General features: G+C 42.1%; 1 non-coding gene across 1 annotated transcript; it reads left to right on the forward strand.

Moving 5' to 3' along the window:
• Window positions 1–14,366: 14,366 nt before the first annotated feature.
• Window positions 14,367–14,485, forward strand: LOC111744233. Its single transcript, XR_002782056.1, has one exon. It is a non-coding gene; the product is annotated as a 5S ribosomal RNA (ribosomal RNA).
• The last annotated feature ends 580 nt before the right edge of the window (window positions 14,486–15,065 follow it).

The following is a 15,065-nucleotide window of genomic DNA, read 5'->3' on the forward strand; positions in this document are numbered from 1 at the left end:
TGGGATGTCACCATGGGAAGGAATAATATTTTCCAGAGATATATTAAATCTTCATCGTAACAGGTGTTAGTCTAAGTTTCTCACTCAATTCTTTTTAAAAGATTCTGAAGGACTGCAACTTCCTTTGTCCTGAGATAGGTGATGAGTAAATGTAACACGATTTTAAGTCCTTCAAGGATGAAACAATTTTTAAGTCAAAAGATACATAATTAAAATAGGGACTATTTTGAGAAGAGTCACTTAATCTTGTCTAGTTATTTTTGAGACAGAATCAATTCTTTGAGAAAAATAGCTTTACTGTGATGTTTGTATTCAACATGTAAAGGAGCCTTTTATCTTTAGCCAAGTGCTGTATACTACTGCAAGGTTTAAAATCTTAATTTGCAGTAGCGCTATTCGGAGTAGTCTTGCACATAAACTTGAAGGTGGAAACAAAGTTTCATAGGTTTTTGGGGACCATGAGAAAGAGTGGAAACTGTATTCCAGGAAGCAAAAAGGGAATAAAATATTTTTAGATTTATAATTATCTTTGGGACCCCCAAACCCCAGAAGGAATAGACACTGATAAATTGTTCTCCTAAGCCGGTAAGCTAATATGATCTGTGCACTGGACTACGAATGTGCTGTAATTGCAGTGATGATTAACTGTGTGTGAACTTGACTGGGATATGGGGTGCCTACATATTGGATTAGACACTATTCTGCATGTGTCTGGGAGGGTGTTTCCAGATGAGATTAATATTCGAATTGGTACACTAATTTGAATTGCTCTCCCCAGCGCGGACGGGTCTCATCCAACTCAATGAAGGCCTGAATAGAACAAAAAGTGAAGTAAGGGAAAGTTCACTCTGTCTGCCTGACTGTTCTCAAGCTGGGACATTGGTCTTATCCTACCCTTGGACTGTAATTCACACTGTTGGCCCTCTCAGTTCTCAGTTCTTCAGACGCAGAGTGGAACTTACATTATCAGTTCTTCTGGCTCTTAGGACTTTGGATTCGGACTAGAACTCTATCATCGGCTCTCCTGGGTCTCTAGCTTACACACTGAAGATTGTAGTCAGCATCCATAAATATGTTAACCAACTCCTTATAATAAATTTATCATCTGCCTGCCTATCTGTCTGTCTGTCTATCTATCTATCTATCATCATCATCTATCTATTATCTCTCTGTTTGTCTGTCCGTTCATCTATCCATCTGTCCATTCATCCATCCATTCATTCATCTATCAGCTCTCTCTCCATCTGTCATCTATCTCTATATCTATTACCTTTCTATCATCTATCATCCATCATCTATCTATCTATCTATCTATCTATCTATCTATCTATCTATCTATCTATCTATCATCCAACATCTCTATCTATCTATCATCTGTCTGTCTATCTACCAATCATCTATCATCTATCTATCTATCTATTTATCTATCTATCTATCTATCTTTCTATCATCTAGCAACCATCTATCATCATCATCATTCTCTCTCTCTCTCTCTCTCTCATCATCTATCATCTATCATCTCTGTCTGTCTCTCTCTCTATCTCCTATTGATTCGGTTTTGCTGGAGAACCAACCAATACACTCTCACATTTTTCTAAACCAATTCTTTTCACAGTTCTCATCACGCGCTCCCTTAAAAAGCTTTCAATGTGTCCCAGAGTCTACAAGTTATGACACAGCTCCAACAGTCTGGTTTTTTTGTTGCTGCTAATGTTGGCCTTGAGTGAATCACTTAAATTCCCTGCATTTCAGTTCCTTCACCTGGAAACTGTGTTAACTTTATCTTTCCTGCCTCTCTTATGACATGACTGTGTGTCCTTGATTTTTCAGTCACACCTTCTCCTGTCCCTTTGTCGAGTTGTGGGTCTTGCTTCTAACATCTGGAGTTACAGTCAGTGAAGTAATGCTGAAATTTGGGTTTTTTAGAGCCATTTTCCCCTTTCTGGTATGTAACTTTATAACTCATATATGAAGTTGGGAAGTGATCTTTGTGCACATTTCTCGTTTTAAAAACTTTCATCTGTCTTAGTTTTGTCACAGGGCTGTGGAAGAATTAGAGGATTTTTGCCTCTTGCATTTTCCCATTTGATTAGGATAGAACAAAACTTTCCATGCTTTCAGAATTGTTTCCCAAATGAAATATTCTCTTCTCTATTGCCTTTGACATGAGCTGCTATCAGATTGCACTTTGTTTTTATGTATATAAACTGCTTATTTGATTTGACCTGGTTCGGAATCAATTCCTTGATTCAGAAGGTTCTCTGCCTTTCGAAATGGTATTGAATGAGAGCATTATGCTAACATATGCTGAAACTTAAAACCGTAAGAACAGAGGGGAGAATGGTCTTGCAGCCTCTTCCCCATAATTAGAGGATTGGAGACATGAGATTTTATTCTAATAAATTGCAGTTGTATTTGCAGCTGGGGCTGGGGCAAAATCAAAAAACATTAGGAGAAATTGACATTAAAGTGTAATGTAACAGATGGATGAAAAAATGAATTTTTATAAAGATGATCCATTAGTGTTCTGTAGCCAGGCAGAGGAGAACAATGACCCGGAACAAATCAAGAAGAATGATGCTTGACTTGTGTTTGCTTGTTCCAAAGCGTGACCCATATTTATAATCTTTAATTAGAAATGCATTTGTCTCTGGTTGATCGGATACAGTTTTCAACTATTGTTATTTTTCTTTTTTGTGGACTTGGAGAGATGGGTGATGGAGGTGGGTTGGTGCAAAGGATTTGGTTCATCACTTTAGATTTACTGAAAAGAGAGAAAACAAGCCCAGTGGAGTGAAGCCCTGACCGAAGGTGGAGTTCTTTGCAAAGGAGGAAAATTAATCTCCAAGTTGGGGAGTGCTGAGCAGCTCCATCGTCAACTATTAACCTCAAATAACCTCGGGTAACTTCAGCGTCAATATTTAAAGGAAAATCTAGTGCAGACCTTGTTCTTAACCTCGAATTTGCTCTTTTTCCTATCAGTCTTCCTGTCTACTCTTTAATTGATCTCTGGAATTAATAAGTACTTATTTTTAATGGGTAGAAAAAAAGAAAGGAGAAAAGAAACTGCCAACAGAATGTCCTTAATTTTTCTTTATAAACTAGGCTGAAAATGCAAGCCCATGGGGGCACTATGCCAACTCATTAGGGAAAACTTGGAGTTTTAGTGCTGATAAATTGCTAGGTTGCTTGCATCCATGCCAAGGAATAAGTAGCTTGAGATAATTCATTTATCGTGCCTGTTGCTTGTACCTATCACTTCCTTGCCTCTGGCTGATGTTAACAATATTAGCCTAGGAGGTAAAGGAGGAGGAGAAGAGGGACGTTCCCTCTGATGTCACTTAGACTCATCTAGAATGAGCACAACTGTAGCCCACGGATGTATGCTTGGATTAAAACCTCAGCCTATCAATCTTGATCGGATTCCCTGAGGAACTCATCCGTGAACAAAGCATAGTCACGTAGCTGCAAGAAAGAAGGGGAGGAAAAATGGCTCAGGACATTTTAATAAACTTTTAAACTTGGAAAGAAACCTCATAGATGACTTAATCCAACCTAGACCAGCACGGAATTAAGACAGGCGAAAGTGCTGAACTCAATCAAGTCACGAACAGGTGCCAAGTAAAAGTGCTTAACTTTCATTCAAACTTGTTCTGTATGTCAGCATTTCAAGGTAGGATTATTACTATGGCCCCCACCGCCCTCTTTTATATATTAAAAAAAAAAAAGCGAGTCTCAGGTGTTATCAGGAACTGCTCATGTTTTCTCAGCTGTGCTGGGCCAGCGTCCAGACGGGACCCATGAATGCAGCATCTCACTGCCCACATACCGTTATCTTCTGTCTGCAGGGCTGTGACACCTTTCCCGGACAGCTCCGGTGGTGACAGCAAAATAAGTCAATGTTTCCAAAAACACATCTTCCCCACAAAGCCCAAGATCTTGTTTCCACCATCCATTCTTCACATAGAGGAAAGACTCTAGAGTCAGAGAAACTGAGTTTGTTCCCACCACTCACCGTGAGCGTGCACATGGACGTGTCATATTCTCTGAGCCTCAGTTTTTTATCTGTAAAATGGAAACAGTGCTTTTACATATGTGATCGATCTTATAGTGTCAGCAAAGCACATCTGCAGGCACAGGTGGTGGGGACTTGGAGGGCGGGCCGGGCAGGGGCCGGTGAGTGGAGCGGAAGAGCACAAAGTTTGGGATATGGGAAAGAAGGAATCAGCTGCGCCAGAAAACAGATGTCTCTGTGTGACGAGGTGCATTGTGTGACAATGGTCCGAGGGTGCCGTTGAGAAGAGAGAGACCTCGTTTTCTACAACTTGTATTCCAGCAAGATCAGGACAGGCTGTGGTGCATGCTAGGTGCCAAGTCCATGTGCCTTGTGTGAAAGGAAGTGCTGACTCCTACAGCCATCTGGGATAGCTGTGCCTTTTTAGTTTAGGTCTTAGTTAGTCCGAATGCGAGGTGGGGCCAACCTTGGGTTGAGGATATATGCTCAGTCTTCCGTACTACAAAGATGCCCTGGTTTAATATTGGTATCAGGAAGGAAGGATGAAGGAACACCAAGGGCAGAAGCTGGGGGGAAGCAGAGGAGGTGAAGGAGATCCCTTGCATGCCCTTAGCTCCTTTTTAGGGGGTCCTTTCAAAACTACTGCTCAGAGTCTATTTAGATGTAGGTGGTTGGGACTGGAACTATACATTTTCCGAGCAGCCTCTGACCTAGCCTTGCTCATCACAACGAAAATATTGCTGGTGAGGGAATAATACTTATTATTATGCAGAAGTGTCAGTAACTGAACTGTGAGACCTCCAACGAATGCTTATAATCTTCTTATTCAGGAAAACGGGGTTCTTAATATTTGTAAGTAATCCCGATTCTGAACACAGAAAAGAATATTAGATTCAGACGTGTGAACAGGTTGCTTAAAATGTATTAAGCAAAACCTTTAGGAGAACTTTGGACTCAAATGGGAAACAATTTTTCCTTTCATCTCTCTGGGGGCGTCTGTGCTGCCTGGAGAATCACCTAGGACATACCAGGTTCTAAGCAACCTGGAGCAAAAGCCACGTCTCATTCGGTTTTGTGAACCGAGGAGGCGCTCAGTAAATGTTAGTGACAGAAAGTCGCTGCCACAGACTTGGCAACCTTTGCCTTCTAGAGAAAGAGAAATGCAACTTCTCCAGACAGAGGCTTGGAGTTGCCAGAAACAATTATGAAAAGGCCCATCCTCTGAGTCTTCTTCTTTTACGAATTAAACTCTCTCCAGCTTCGTGTTATTAAAGAGTTTGCAAAGAATCTCTGTTATCACATGGTGTTTCAGACCTTTTGTTCCTCTCTGCAGTCTCAGCTCCGTTTGCTACAAACACTAGGATGCTGAGGAGGCGGGGCTCGCAGCCTCTGAGCTGATGGAGCGCAGGATGCAATTAAAAGCAAACACATTTCCACTTCAGTCACAGCCTGTGGGTGTTTTAAGAAGAAAAAAATCTATTAAAATATAAATGTCAGCCTCCTTGGGGTTTTGATCTATACATTTCATGTAGAGAGAGTTCCTGGCAGAGTAGAGCGAGTTCCTGGCAGAGCCTGGATCTTAAAGAGTTGATAAGGGTGTTTTGCTCCTAAATCGTGAAACAGACGGAGAATGCCTGCAGGGCGGGGAGCCAGTGCAGCCAGGCTCTGGCGGGCGGGGCGCCGGGCAGCCCGGGTGTGTGGCGGGGTGACGATGTGGCCACTGGTGCAGCGTGGGTCATGGCCACGACCAAAGAACAGAGTGGGAAGGGTGAGCCCTGCCCTGCGCCCACGTTAGTTTAGTCTCTGACCACAGAAGAGGGAACCTCTGTGTAAGCTGCTTCCTTGTGCCCAGCCCACCATTAGCCTTCATCTCTTCCTGCACAGGAGCAAAGTTGCTCATCAGATTGTTCAGAAATTGAGATCTATTCAACTTCCCTTGACTAGTGGGCAAGATAGTGTGCTTTAAAAGGCACGTGGCCCTGCTTTGCTTCCCAGTTTGACTTCCCTGGCATATTCCCATTGCGCGAGATGGTAGCTTCTAGCCTTCAGGTCAGGCATGGCTTGTTCTGTGGGCAGAAGGAAGCGTCCAGCTTTCTTCCAGCTCCTGAGTCCTGTGGCGGTGGCTTGTATAGGAGGGCTCAGAGTCCACCAAGCAGATGCAAACATTGGGATGCGAGGATGGAGCTTCCAGAAGTCCCGCTCTGATGCCCAAGACTTGCGTTATAGGCTGAATCGTGTACCCTGCCCAACTGCCATGTTGAGATCACCTCAGATTGTGACTGTATATAGAATAGGGTTATTAAAAGGATATAGATATAAGGCAATTAAAATGAAGGGAAAATGAGGTCACTAGGGTGGGCCCTAATTCAATGTGACAAGTGTCCTTATAAGGAGAGGCGTTTAGGACATGGACAGGCACAGGAAAAACACCGTGTGAAGAAACAGGAAGAAGCTGGCCATTTGCAAGCCAAGGAAAGGGGGCCCTGGGAAGAAACCAGCCTTGTCAGCACCTTAATCTTGGACTTCCAGATTCCAGAACTATGAGGAAATAGATTTCTGCTGTATCAAAGCTGCCTGGTCTGTGTTTGGCAGCCCTAGCAAACCTTGGTGTTGGGTTTCCACTTACTTTAGCAGCCTTGACGTAAGTCGTAATTACTGAATCCTTGTCCCTTTCTGGGGAGGCTTGAGCTTATACCTTCTGTGGCAGGGAAACCTGGAAGCAAGGAAGATGATGGGATTGGGGCTCCAAAGTTTTACTCTGAAACATGCCTCTCAGCAGCTGTTGAAAATGACACAAGATCATGCAGAAATATCAATGCGGGCCTGGAAACAGATACCGGCAAAGGAAGATGCCAGCGCTTACAAGGAATAGCTTAGCCTGAGAGAGGTGAGTTACCTAAGCAGCAGGTGGTCAGAAGCTTTGAAGGATGATAGCTTAGGACAAAGGCACATGACTTTCTGCCAACTCTGTGTCTCAGCTTTCCTGGGTACTGACCTCACAGTCTCCCAGGGGACGATTGCCTTGACTGTCAACTCCTGTTGTGGCCTGGCCCATCTCCCACTTAGCCGATTCTAATAACATATTTAAATATCTCTCCCACTCATTGCAATATGGGGTATTTAGGGTACAACTATGCATTCATTTTGATGTCTTCCAGCACGAAGTCCTCAAAATATTTCTCATACTGAAATGAGAGAAGCAGGGCGGACAGAGAACAGGTGCACAGTAATGGGGAGATGCAACTCCGCATCTATTAGATTTTTTTTTTTTTTTGGATCTAGAAGCTTCTTTGGAAGCAGTTAGAGTGTGGGACACGGAAGTACTGGCCCTAAGAAATGCCTATGGGCAAAAGGTCCTAAGCGCTCTTATCAGTAAGAAAGCTTGAACTTCTTGACAATCCAAGATTTACGACAGTGAACCCATCTGAAGGCTTCTGTTTCTACAGTGAGTAATATGCTGACACACTTGGGTTAAATATGTTACTCAGGAACTTGCCAACTGAATCATTATAGACAAGATCCTGGAATCTTCAGAGGGTTGATTTACTTTTCCATAATGTGAAAGGCAATCTCTAATTCAAAGAATGGAGGTGATAATGAAATGAGAAAACGTGTAGAGAGCCCGAAAATACAAATGGACGATGAATGGACAGACCACGTAAAATCATACTCAGACCCATAACCTACAGTAACCTGGCCAGGAAACAAATCCCTCATGCAGTGACCGGCCCAGGAAGCCAGCCTGCTGGAAGTCAGATGTACAGGAAGCCATATGTGCAGGAAACCAGATGTGCAGGAAGTCAGATGTGCAGGAAACCAGATGTGCAGGAAGTCAGACGTGTAGAAAGCCAGACTACTGGAAGCCAGGAAGTCAGACAGCTATCTCCAGTAACACTCCAGGAAGCCAAACAATAACCCCTGTGATGATCGACCCCAAATGGCCAGGACTTCATTAATAACTGACAATTTCCCTAATTTTCATTCCTGCTTCCAACTCAGAACCAGCCAGAGGAAGCCAAATATACACCCCAACCCATCACAGCTTCCCTGTGTCCATAGCTGTCAATCAGGGCACACCTGAAAGCTTCCCTTTTTCTACTATAAAGCTTTTTTACTACCCTGCTTGCTTTTGGATCTCTGTCGAAATGCAAGCAACAGTGGCTGATTCCCTTGCTATAGCAAGCTTTGAATAAGTAGGCTCTCTAGTTCTCATTTGGAGAACATCGCTAACCATTTGGGTGTCTTTATTTATTTCCACAATGTAAACACTCCTAGAAGTGTGACTGGCACATAGTAGGTGCTCGAATTACGAGAATTTCTCTGTTATTTCTTTTGTTCACCCTTTGACCTTCTTCACATAAAAAGTTGCACAACTTTATCTGTTTTTTCATCTTTTTTCCCCATCCTATTTCTTGAGAAGATTGGAAGGTTTTCTCACTCTCCCAGTCTTAACTGAGGGGGTGCTGGTGGCAGGAGAATGGATAAAGAGTAGACTTGGAAGCGGTTCTTGGGATCTCTGAAGTTTGCCAGAAAACTGGTTCGAATGACTGTACCTGCCCACGGACCACATGGTTATTGAAAAATAATTTGTGTTTCCTTCTCGTTAAAGAAATAAAAAATCGTATTCATAAATTGTGCAGGAAGAGCTAATCTGAAACTAAGCTATTTTGGTTATAATCTACTTTTCACTTGGCTTATAAGGAAATGAAAAAAATTACTATCTAATAACATTTCCCCTTTGCAATGTTTGTTGTCCCAAAAGTTTTTTCAGTTGCTTTAGCCCAGTCACTGGGAAGAAGAATTGCTTTTTCATCAACATTTCTGAGGTATACTTTTAAAGAAAAACAGTAATGACTTTGCTTTCCTTTTAATTTATTTTTCTGCATTATATAACATTTTTTTGGAAGTTTAAGAAGTGTTTTTTTTTTTTTCTTTTTAAATTTGTGAAGCTTTCCTGGAATGGAAAACTAATAGATTGCCTCTATATTCTCCAAATATGCACCCCATACTTCGGAGTTAAAGAGCTGTAAAATTTCTTATTGCATTATTCTGAATATTGTTTTTCAAAGAAAAGTCTTTAAAAATATAGTAGAGTCCTAACAGTAATGGTGAAACTCACATACCTAATGAATGAATATCATCATACTCTCCTCTCTTCCTCTCTCCCTCCCTTCCCTTTCCCTCTCCCATTTCCTCTTTTTGAAAAATTGAAATGAGTGGGGAATGTATGAATAATGTTATATGCCTCCCTTAGGCAACTGTGCCTCATTTACAAAGTTGAGAGAAGAAAGAAACTAGGAAACTATTTATTTGACTCTATAAAAACAATGACTGTTGCTTAAGAAGCTTCACTTTGCATTTCATAGAACAAGTCTAATAACAAACCCCTTTCAGCCCCTGAGATCACTTGCATGTGACAGTTGGAGCTCCTGTAACTCACTCTTCAGAGTCAAGTTTACTGTCTGAGAAAAATCAAAGGGGGCCCAGGCTCAGGGAGGACCCATGTGCTCACCTGGAAGTCAGCTGACTTAGAGCTTGATAATACCCTCCAGCAGGCCCTGCGGCAGGCCTTGGCTCAGATGACCTTGTTGTTTACGATGCAGAATAAACCCATTGCACAAGAATGTGCTTTTTAGCCCTTCTGGTCCCAATTCTTCTGTTCTAGGTCCCCCCCCCTTTTTTTTTAATATCAGGAACTTGAACCCAGGCTATCTCCATTTCACTTTTCTTTGATGAGCCGTCAAGTTTAATCATCTCAGTATCGGTAATTTTTGCTGCCTAGTAAAACGAATTCTAGAAAGAGGGCTCTTTCTTGGAAGCTGACTGGGCTAAGACAAGTGTGAGTTAATGACAACTAAAATATTTGACCAACAAAGATGACAAAATATGGATAACTAAATTATGCACAACAGCAAAGTTTATTTCACATTTAGCGTTTAGATTTTTCTAGCTCTTCCATTCGTACAGGCAAAACTGAAATACAAAACTAAAAAGGTGTGGTAAAAATAAATTGGAAACTCCCCACAGCCTAGTGGTTTCAAACCAAAAGTAGCTGTTTAGTAAACTGAAATCATCTGTTGGCATGCTTCTTTCTACTGTCTGCGAGCTGTTTAAGGCCATGAACTGTCTTATTATCACTGACCAATGACATGATATGAAATTTCAGATTAGGCTCTCATGAAATAGTAGTCCATTTGGAATAAACCAATCACCCACTTTATCTTGATTATTTTGTGGTGGAAATGATTGGTTAAACGTTCCATTTCTACAGCATTCTCAATACATAAAAATATAAATAATATATTCTGTAGCTCACCTGTATATTTAATGATAAGTGTGGCTTATAAAATCTTTTTTCTTCTTTTCTTTTATTGTGGTAAGGACGCTTAACTTGAGCTCTATTGCTTAACGAATGTTGAAATGTACATTATTGTTGACATGACAGGTCTCTAGAGCTTACTCATCTCACTTAACTAAAACTTTATAACTGTTAATAACTCTCCATTCCTCCTCTCCCCAGCCCCTGGAAACCACCATCCTACCCTGATTTTGAAGGTGGCCCTCCCTATCCTAGGACAAGCCTAGGATAGAGAGGTTAGTGGGATGGACTGCAGACTCTTTTGCTGCAGTTGGTGTTGGACCAGATGTAGTAGTCATCTCTCTCGTCTACTGTCCATCCTAAACCCCTTCCACACTTAGTGATAACCTCCGCTGGTCTTGGTGGCAACCAAAACCTTCATTCCTCAAGGGGTCTCAGATCCTGATAACTTTTCCCTTCTTGGGCCAGATTGCTCTACTATTCCAATCACAGTCACCATTTGTCAAGGGAGTAGCAAGAGGTGCCCAAGTGGATCACACAAGATTGACAAGTGTTCCTCTCTGCCTTTATCACGTCACAGGAGTCCTACTTCCCTTTGCTGATCAGGGTCAATTGCTTGTGATAAGATGGTGACTCATTTTTGCTTGATGAGTCCTGGATACAAGGAACCCAAAGAACATAAGAGCCAGTGGTAGTGTGGAGTTCATCGTGACCTTTGTATCTGAGGACTTCTGATGCTGCTGATCCCAGAGCTGTGATGTGAGGAAGTACAGCTTCCCCCAGTGAGTCACTGGGGATGATGATGGAACCATCATGGAACCACCTCTCGTTTTCTGGATCCACATATTCTTCCTACTGGTGACACAGAACCATATTAAAGGTCTCTGATTCAATGTGTGCCCTGAAAATGCGAGGACGGCATCCCATCCTCACAAGGTGTTGTCTCCAAGCTGGTGCATGAGCTGTGCCTTTAGCACACTCTGAGTGACACGATCAGTAGATCCCATGTTCCTGGACCCACTTCCATATCTCTTTACAAGGTAAAATAGCCTGGATAGATGCTTTGTTGTATGGGGTTTTATGTCTATGAATCAGACATTCCATTATTTAAATAGTATGGAAAAATATAATGATCTTACTTTCTCATTTCATAATTTTAACATTAGATACAACTTATTGAATGCATGCTATAAACCGTGTCCTGAGCAGAGAACATCATTACTCAAACTCACAATGGAGGTATTACAGTGAAAATATTAAGAACAAGAATATTAAGATTAGAAAGACTTCACTTCCAGCCATAAATCTTCCTCCTATTCACAGTTTAACTTTGGGCAAATTACTTAATGCTCTGAGCCTACTTTCTTATTTTTCATGGGGCTTTATTAGTCCTTGTAGACCAAAATGTAGGACTAGGCCTACATTTTAGCCTGGGCTGGGCCGTTGAAGGTTTGGGCCCCCACCCCTGGCTTTGGCTCTTACTAGCTTTGTGATTTGGGGAAAAACCACCTTAATCTTACTGCACCAATGTTGAGCTCATTAATTTCTAAGGTCCCTTTCAGCTTCAAGGTTTTACGACTTTCTTTGATAGGCAATTTCTTAAATCTTTCCCTTAGGGTGAGAGGTTTCATTATTAAAATTATGTGTTTGGTTTGTCAGAATCACCTTCCTGATTTTCAACTTCTATCCAAAGAGTGTCAGAAGTACACGTCTGCTCCAAATGGATTCTGAAATACCAGTTTCCTAGCTGGTGACCAGGAAGCTTGCTTTTTTATACCAGTTATAAATTTCTCCTATGTGCCAGGACAAGGAATGTTTAGTACTCTGATTTCAGTAGGACAAGGTCGCATTATATAGTAACACCTGAGGTTGGAGTTGTCAGCCAGGAGATGGACTTTGCCCTAAAATCAACACGACTCTAATTCAGACTGATGGGGTGCCCGCCTTATCCATCTTGGTAGGCTTGCTCAATTCCCTGCAGATGTTTCTCATTTCGGTTTCCAGAAACATTGCTGGTGATTTATTTGCTGAAATGCATGACCACTCACTTGTTTTTCTGCTGATGGATGATTTATTACAATCCATTATGCACAGGAGACGGAGTTGTTTTATTCTTATATTATTTTTGTTTTTATTTGCTGTTAGCAGGTACACAGTAGACAAGTTAGAAAACAGATCTCCATGGTGATGGATGTGTGGTTGTGTGTCTGAGTTTGTGCAAAGTCAAAGGACCCATTTTTTCCCACCAAAAGTGTTGTAGCTTGGGCCTCTTCCTGGGCCTGTTGCAGGCACTGGGACATAGAGGTTGAATATGGAGATCGTGTGTCCTACTTCTGGGTTCATCATTGACACCTTCACTTTTTAGCCGTGGGTTCACAATAACAAATGTTTATACAGGATTCACTTTGTGCCAGGCCTGCTTCTAAGCATTTGACCTATATTACTGAGTGCACTTGTCACTCTATGAGATAAATACTGTTATCAATCATATTTATTTTATGGATAAGAAAAGTGAGCCTTTTAGTTTAGGTAATTGTGCTAAAGTCACACAGCAGAAAACTGATTGAAACCGAGAGCCTAGATCCAGGCTCTTGACCATTGCTCTAAGACACATATGGTATCAGGGTAGAAGGCATCGTAGATTTATGAATGCCAAGACTCCTCCTCATTTACCTTATTCTTCTTTCTTGAGTTGTATTTGCCCTTCCCATCTCTAAGTACTAGCTTTTACTTAGTTTGTGTTTATGTGCAAAGCTTGTCAGCACACGTGTGTGCACGTGCACTCACACACACACACACACACACACATACACACACACACACACACTCTACACTTGCCATGTTATTGGTATGCAGAGAGCATATCCTTCCTGCTCGTCACTGGAACAAGGAGATTTGAAACCCAGTGTATTTGTTTTACATTGCTGCATAACAAATAACCAAACACTTAGCAGCTGAACACTACACATATTTATCATCCCAGTAAATGGCTGAGGGTTCTCGGCCCAGGGGTCTCATCAGCCTGCAGTCAAGGTGTCACCCCAGCCTGTGTTTTCACCTGGAGATTTGACTGGGGACCAATCTGCTTCTGAGCTCACTCAGGTTAGTGGCAGAATTCATTTCCTTGAGGCTGTCTGACCAATGGCCCAATTCCCACTGGCCATTGGCCGGAGGTGGCTCTCAGGTCCTTACGGCCACCTGCAGTTCTCTGCCATGGGGCCCCCTCCAGAGCAGCTTGCGAGGTGGCTGTTTGTTTCCCCAGTCTTAACTCCAGTCTGCGAAGGCTGAGTCTTAGATAACAAAACTCAGTCACAAGAACGGCATCGTCATCTTGGCCATTGATTATAAGCAAGCCACAGGTACTGATTTTAAGCTGGTACCGGGGGTAGGCAATATCACAGGCATGACTCGTTGAAGGCCATATTTAGGTGTGTCTGCCACGTTCGTTTTCTCTAAGCAATCAGATTGTTATTTGATTAATAATCATGGGTTCCAAGAAATGAAGTGAGATGGTAAAAATGGCCAATGTCTTCAAGCTCTGACGTCTAAAGCATTCTTCTTTCTGCGACTGTCCCAAGTAACTCATTGTCAAATGCTCTCATCCAGATGTCCTTTCCTCTGAACGAGACATATTCAGATCTTATTTTGTGTTATATGTGTTAAAATCCGAATTATGCTAACTACTAGATGGGTGATCTTAGGCTAGTGCCTTAAACTTCCTAAGCTTCTGCTTCCTATAAAATGGGAATCATGTCACCCACTCTACTGAATTCTTGGGTGGCTGTGCTAAATGCCAGACACATGATAGGTGCCTTACGAGTATCAGTTCTCCTTCTCGTCTCTCAATTTCTGGTCTTTGTGTTGAATGTTCCTTCTAAGTTGGCTCCTTTGTTAATTTAAAAACAGAACTATTTCCCCGTGAGGTTTAAATTTTCCCAAGGACAATCACATTCCGGTCAAGCTTCTCCAAGTCTCCATCTGAGACTCCCTAAGTATCCTGGGGAACCTGGCTGTTAAAAGTGAGTTACCTCAGTCTATGGCCATGCCACCCTGAACAAGCCCGATCCTGTCTGATCTCGGAAGCTAAGCAGGGTCGGGCCTGGTTAGTACTTGGATGGGAGACCACCTAGGAAGACCAGGTGTTGTAGGCATAAAAATTAAAAAAAAAAAAAAGAGATTGTAAACTGACAAGGTCCTTGCAATCTGTGAGGTCAACCAAGGGTTGCCTCACCTAAAAAAAAAGTGAGTTATCTCTAGAGATGGCCACATACATTGCAGTTGCCCAAATTTAATTTCAAAGGGTGACCTAAACATTTGGAAAGTGACATAAGTGGAGCCCCTTTGTGCTGGGTAAACCCGTTATAATGGTCCGTGTGTTTATGCGCCTACTGCTCTTTGCAAATATTTGTTGCTGTGCTCCTCACACGTTAATGAAAAAGCAGACTTAAGCGAAGGCTCTGGTTCTGAGCTTCTCCCTCCCGAGGAGGTTTAGTTACTTTTTGCATCGGTTCTTTCCCAAGAAGCAACGTCCCTTACTTAGTACTTAGGGTCACAACACCTACTGAATTCTTCCAACTCCAGTCCATGTTCGGAGTTTACAGAGATCAGGGGACATTTCCTGTCCTTTCTTCTTAGTCAATGGCATACATCAGAATAGATGATGCAGTTCAGGAGGATCTGAGATTAAAACACCATGTGTGAAGCATTTTTTGTTCATCACTGAGTAATTTT

Source organism: Pteropus vampyrus, unplaced genomic scaffold, assembly GCF_000151845.1.
Source record: "Pteropus vampyrus isolate Shadow unplaced genomic scaffold, Pvam_2.0 Scaffold5, whole genome shotgun sequence".
Classification (NCBI taxonomy): domain Eukaryota; kingdom Metazoa; phylum Chordata; class Mammalia; order Chiroptera; family Pteropodidae; genus Pteropus; species Pteropus vampyrus.